The sequence below is a fragment of the Rhinoraja longicauda genome, chromosome 19, assembly GCF_053455715.1.
Source record: "Rhinoraja longicauda isolate Sanriku21f chromosome 19, sRhiLon1.1, whole genome shotgun sequence".
NCBI lineage: Eukaryota > Metazoa > Chordata > Chondrichthyes > Rajiformes > Arhynchobatidae > Rhinoraja > Rhinoraja longicauda.
Window position 1 is genome coordinate 37,684,043 of NC_135971.1, and position 6,714 is coordinate 37,690,756.

At 54.6% G+C, this 6,714-nt stretch overlaps 1 pseudogene across 1 annotated transcript in view; it reads right to left on the bottom strand.

Moving 5' to 3' along the window:
- The window catches only part of LOC144603231 (class I histocompatibility antigen, F10 alpha chain-like), a 1,654,937-nt pseudogene extending 1,650,145 nt beyond the window's left edge, over positions 1 to 4,792 (bottom strand). Inside the window, exon 1 of the transcript XR_013548566.1 lies at positions 4,675 to 4,792. The product of XR_013548566.1 is annotated as a class I histocompatibility antigen, F10 alpha chain-like (transcript). The remainder of the gene's footprint in view (positions 1 to 4,674) is intronic.
- Between the last annotated feature and the right edge of the window lie 1,922 nt (positions 4,793 to 6,714).

The following is a 6,714-nucleotide window of genomic DNA, read 5'->3' on the forward strand; positions in this document are numbered from 1 at the left end:
CACACACCCCACACCTCACACACGCACACACACACACCTCACACACACACACACACCCCACACACATCCCACACCCCCACACACACCCCCCAACACACACACACACACCCCCACACACACACACACTCCTCACACACTCACACCCCACACACACACACGTGGTCCATCCCCCACTCACCTCCGCTCTGGTTGGTTCGCTGCAGCGCGGTGTGGATGTTGCCCTTGTACGCCTGCTCGTTGTCCCGCGCCCTCTGTGTCTCCCGCTCCCAGTAGTCGGGGCCCTGACTCTCCTCCATCCACCGCTGCTGCGGCTCCACCTTCCCGCGGTCGCTGTCATAGTGAACAATCTGCTCCTCGTCCACGTATCCGACCACCGTGAACTCAGCGACCCCCGAGCCCGCGGTCACCGCCGTGGAGAAATAACGCAGCGAGTGGGAACCTGGAACAGGGGACAGAGTCAGAGACAACGAGACACCCCACACACACACCCCACACACACATACACACCCCACACACACACACCCCACACACACACACACACACACACCCCACACACACACACCCCACACACACACACACACCCCACACACACACACACCACACACACACCCCACACACACACACACCACACATACACACACACCACACACACACACACCACACACACACACACCACACACCCCACACACACACACCCCACACACACACACCCCACACACACACACACCACACACCCCACACACACACACCCCACACACACACACACCACACACACACCCCACACACACACCCCACACACACACACACCACACACCCCACACACACACACCCCACACACACACATACCCACCCCACCCACACGCACCCCACACACACACACACCCCACACACACACATCCACACACACACACACCCCACACACACACACACCCCACACCCACACACCCCACACACACACCCAACACACACACATACCCACCCCACCCACACGCACCCCACACACACACACACCCCACACACACACACACCCCACACACACACACACATCCCACCACATCACCACACAGCCACTGCAACACATACCCCGCACACCCACAACCCCCACACCCACATCCACACGCCCTACCCCACACCCACCCCCCACACACACCCGACACACACACCCCCAGACGCACACCCACAATCCCGCCCCACACCACTCCACGCACACACACCCGCCACACACACACCACTTCATACACACACACACACTCCCACCCACACACCGCACATACACAACCGCCCCTCCCACAACCTACCCCACACACGTCCCACGCCACCCATACACTCCCCAACAAGCCCGTGTTGTCTGTGTGGATGTGTAAGGCCCTTGATCAAGCCCCCATGCCAGGCTGATCCAGGAGATTAAGATGCACGATATCCACGCTGATTTATTTGAGTTTGCTTTGGAGATGCAGCATGGACACTGGCCCTTCAGCCACCGAGCTGCTGCTGACCATCGATCACCCATTCACACTTGCTCCATGTTATCCCACTTACAAATCCACTTGCTGCACACCAGGGATATTGTACAAAGGCCAATTACCCTGCAAAATGTCCACACTAGAGGGCACAGATATAAGCTGAGAGGGGGCAAGTTACATGGTGATGTGCAGAGACAGGGTTTACACAGAGTAGTGGGGGTGGGAACGCATTGCCAGGGGTGGTGGTGGAGGCAGATATTGAGAACTCTGGTCATGTCCTGCCCTCCCACTGCCCGCCCAACTTCCACACCTCGCCAAGCCTCCTGCATGGCCATGCCTCACCCATTAATGTGCCCGGACTGAGCTGTGCCCAGCACTGGGTCCCAGGGGCAAGACTCGCAGTCACACAGTTCAACTCTTCTGTCATTGTGCAACACCTTCTACCTCTTCATCTCTGCCCTTGTCCATCTACCCATCAACCCCCCCGACACATGTATCCACCTATCACTCACCAGACCCTCCCCCACCTCTTCCAGCTTTCTGCCCCCCCCCCCCCCACCGCACTCTGTCTGCTGTCTGAAGAAGGGTCCCGACCTGAATCATCACCTGACCATTTTCTCCAGAGATGCTGCCTGACCTTTTGTAAACCAGCATCTACATGTCCTTATGTTTCCTGCCCATGTACCTGTCCAAATGTCTTTTAAACAGTGTCATCAAATGCTAGACTCAACACTGGGCAAAGACTGTGAGCATCCACTTTATAGAGGGTTGTGCAGATGGAGGTGAATAAAATCATGAGGGGATTATCCAGGCTGGGAGAATCAAGAACCAGGGAGCACAGGTTGAAGGTGAGAGGGGCAAGGTTTAATAAGAACTTGGGGGCAAAGTTTTCACTCCAAGGGTGCTGGGTGTTTGTAACGAGCTGCCAGAAGCCGGGTCAAACCTGTCCTCACCCTCTACACTTCTCCTGTCACCTCTAACTTTCTCCAAGTTAAAGGTGTGGCCATGAGCACTGGGATGGGCCCCAGCTGTGCTGGCCTTTTATTATTTACATCAACAGTCCTAGAAACATAGAAACATAGAAAAACAGGTGCAGGAGAAGGCCATTCAGCCCTTCGAGCCAGCACCGCCATTCAATATGATCACGACTGATCATCTAAAATCATTATCCTCTTCCTGTTTTTTCCCCATATCCCTTGATTCCGTTAGTCCTAAGAGCTAAATCTAACTCTATCTTGAATACCCCTTATTCTTAAACTGTGACCACTGGTTCTGGACTTCCCCAACACCGGGAACATTGTTGCTGCATCTAGTCTGTCCAATCCTTCAAGAATTTGATGTTTCTTTAAGATACCCTCTCATGCTTCTAAATTCCAGTGAATACAAGCCCAGTCGACCCATTCTTTCATCATATGTCATTCGCGCCATCCCGGGAATTAACCTGGTGAACCTACGCTGCACTCCCTCAAAAGCAATAATGTCCTTCCTCAAATTAGGAGACCAAAATTGCACACAATACCCCAGGTGCGGTCTCACCAGGGCCCTGTTTCATCTGCAGTCAGACCTCCGTACTAATAAACCCAGATCCTCTCGCAATGAAGGCCAACATGTCATTAGCCTTCTTCACTGCCTGCTGTACCTGCAGGTCCAGTGACTGATGTACAAGCACAGCCAGGTCTCGTTGCACCTCCCCTTCTCCTAATCTGACACCATTCAGATAATAATCTGCCTTCCAGTTCCTGGCACCAAAGTGGATAACCTCACATTTATCCACATTATACTGCATCTGCCATGCATCTGCCCACTCACCCAACCTGTCCAAGTCACTCTGCAGCTCATAGCATCCTCCTCACAGCTCACCCTGCCACCCAGCTTTGTGTCATCCGCAAACTTGGAGATGTTACATTTAATCCCCTCATCTAAATTGTGTAGAAATATTGTAAATAACACTATTTTGTCCTTGTTCCAAACGTACACTGGCTCCATCCCACAACTCTTTCTCCACTACATCAACCACTACATCGGGGCTGCCTCCTGCACCTGTGCAGAACTCATCGATGTAATGCACGTCATCACTAACCCACCCTGGCCTCACATTCACCTGCACCCTCTCTGATGCAGCTCCCCCCTTTAGTGATCTCTCTGTCTCCATCACAGGGGACAGACTATTGACTGATGTCTACGACAAACCTCCCGACTCACACAGTTACCTGCACTTCACATCCTCCCTCCCTGACATTTGCAATCACGCTATTCCCTGCTCCCAACTTCTCTGCCTCGGCCTCATCTGCTCCCAAGATGAGACTTTCCATTCCCTCACCCACCGCCCCCCACTCACTGTCACTGCCCCTCACCCACTGTCACTGCCCCTCACCCACTGCCCCTCACCCACTGTCACTGCCCCTCACCCACTGCCCTCACCCACTGTCACTGCCCCTCACCCACTGCCCCTCACCCACTGACACTGCCCCTCACCCACTACCCCTCACCCACTGTCACTGCCCCTCACCCACTACCCCTCACCCACTGACACTGCCCCTCACCCACTGACACTCACCCACTGACCCTCACACACTGCCCCTCACCCACTGCCCCTCACCCACTGCCCCTCACCCACTGCCCCTCACCCACTGACACTGCCCCTCACCCACTGACACTCACCCACTGACCCTCACACACTGCCCCTCACCCACTGCCCCTCACCCACTGACACTGCCCCTCACCCACTGACACTCACCCACTGACCCTCACACACTGCCCCTCACCCACTGCCCCTCACCCACTGCCCCTCACCCACTGCCCCTCACCCACTGCCCCTCACCCACTGCCCCTCACCCACTGACACTGCCCCTCACCCACTGCCCCTCACCCACTGCCCCTCACCCACTGCCCCTCTCCCACTGCCCCTCACCCACTGACTCCGCCCCTCACCCACTGCCCCTCACCCAGCCCCTCACCCACTGCCCCTCACCCACTGACACTGCCCCTCACCCACTGCCCTCACCCACTGCCCCTCACCCACTGCCCCTCACCCACTGCCCCTCACCCACTGCCCCTCACCCACTGCCCCTCACCCACTGCCCCTCACCCACTGCCCCTCACCCACTGCCCCTCACCCACTGCCCCTCACCCACTGCCCCTCACCCACTGACTCTGCCCCTCAGCCAGTGTGGGGGCCTGGGTTGGCAGCCCGTCACTGCCCGTCACCCACCTGTGGGTTGAGCTGCCCACAGGAGGGCGGGCAGCAGCAGCAGCAGCAGCAGCAGCAGCAGCGGGCACCCCATGGTCTGTCCGGGTCTGTCCGGGTCCCGGGGAGTCTGTGAGTCCTGGGCGCATGCGCGGTTGAATATAAGGTGGTGAAAAATAGCCGAGTCTGTCCAATCAGCAGCGCAGCTGGCCCCGCGTCATCGGTTGCCGGGTAGAGTGGAGTTCGGGAGGTTAGCTCATGAAAGCGAAAGCTCAATACAATACAACACAATACAATATCGAAACATAGAAACATAGAAAATAGGTGCAGGAGTAGGCCATTCGGCCCTTCGAGCCTGTACGCACCGCCATTCAATATGATCATGGCTGATCATCCAACTCAGTATCCCGTACCTGCCTTCTCTCCATACCCCCTGATCCCTTTAGCCACAAGGGCCACATCTAACTCCCTCTTAAATATAGCCAATGAACTGGCCTCAACTACCTTCTGTGGCAGAGAATTCCACAGATTCACCACTCTCTGTGTGAAAAAAAACTTTCTCATCTCGTTCCTAAAAGACTTCCCCCTTATCCTTAAACTGTGACCCCTTGTTCTGGACTTCCCAACATCGGGAACAATCTTCCTGCATCTAGCCTGTCCAACCCCATAAGAATTCTGTAAGTTTCTATAAGATCCCCCCTCAATCTTCTAAATTCCAGCGAGTACAAGCCGAGTCTATCCAGCCTTTCTTCATATGAAAGTCCTGCCATCCCAGGAATCAATCTGGTGAACCTTCTCTGTACTCCCTCTATGGCAAGAATATCTTTCCTCAGATTAGGAGACCAAAACTGTACGCAATACTCCAGGTGTGGTCTCACCAATGCCCTTTACAACTGCAGCAGAACCTCCCTGCTCCTATACTCAAATCCCCTCACTATGGGCCCTGGACTTTCTCACTGCCAGGCCCCAAGTGGTCAGGATGGGGGAACACACATCTAGCTTCCTCACCCTGAACATAGGATCCCCCCAGGGCTGCGTCCTTAGCCCCCTACTGTACTGCCTGTACACACATGACTGTGGGGGCCAGGTTCAGCTCAAACTCCATCATCAAGTTTGCTGATGACACTGTGGTGGTGGGCCGGATCTCCAACAACGATGAGAAGGCCTACCGGGAGGAGATGGCTGATCTGGCACTCTGGTGTCAGGACAATAGCCTCCTCTTGAATGTCACTAAAACAAAGGAGCTGATTGTGGACTTCAGAAGGGCTAAACATCCAAGGACGTACACGCCACTGGAGATAAATGGGTCTATTGTGGATAGGGTGAGCAGTTTTAAATACTTGGGAGTCCGCATCGCAGAGGATCTGACGTGGGCAACGCACATTGCCGCACTGGTGGGTAAGGCTAAGCAGCGCCTTTACCACCTTAGACAACTGGGGAAATTCAGAGTGTCTCTGAGGATCCTTCATTGCTTCTACTCTGGGGCTGTAGAGAGCATCCTGTCCGGCAACATTACAGTCTGGTTTGGGAACAGCTCTGCCCAGGACAGGATGGCCCTGCAGAGAGTAGTGCATTCGGCAGAACGCAACATGGGAACTACACTCATCCCCCTGCAGGACCTATACATCAGGAGGTGCAGATCCAGAGCAAGCAAGATCATGAGGGACCCCTGCCACCCCAGTAACGGACTGTTCCACATGCTACGATCAGGCAAACGCCTCCGCAGTCACGCTGTGAAAACGGAGAAGATGAGACGGAGCTTCTTCCCACAGGCCATCAGGACTGTCAACTTTTATAACCCCAGAGACTAAATTTTTGTCGACACTAATAGTAACTTATTAACTTTATTTATATGCTGTAACTGTAATTCTTTTTGTGCACAACCCGCACGCATTGCCACTTTCATTTCACTGCACATCGTGTATGTGTATGTGACAAATAAATTTGACTTGACTTGAATGCCAACATACCAGTCGCTTTCTTCACTACCTGCTGCACCTGCATGCCTACTTTCAATGACTGGTGCAACACGACACCCAGGTCTCGTTGCATCTCCCCTTTTCC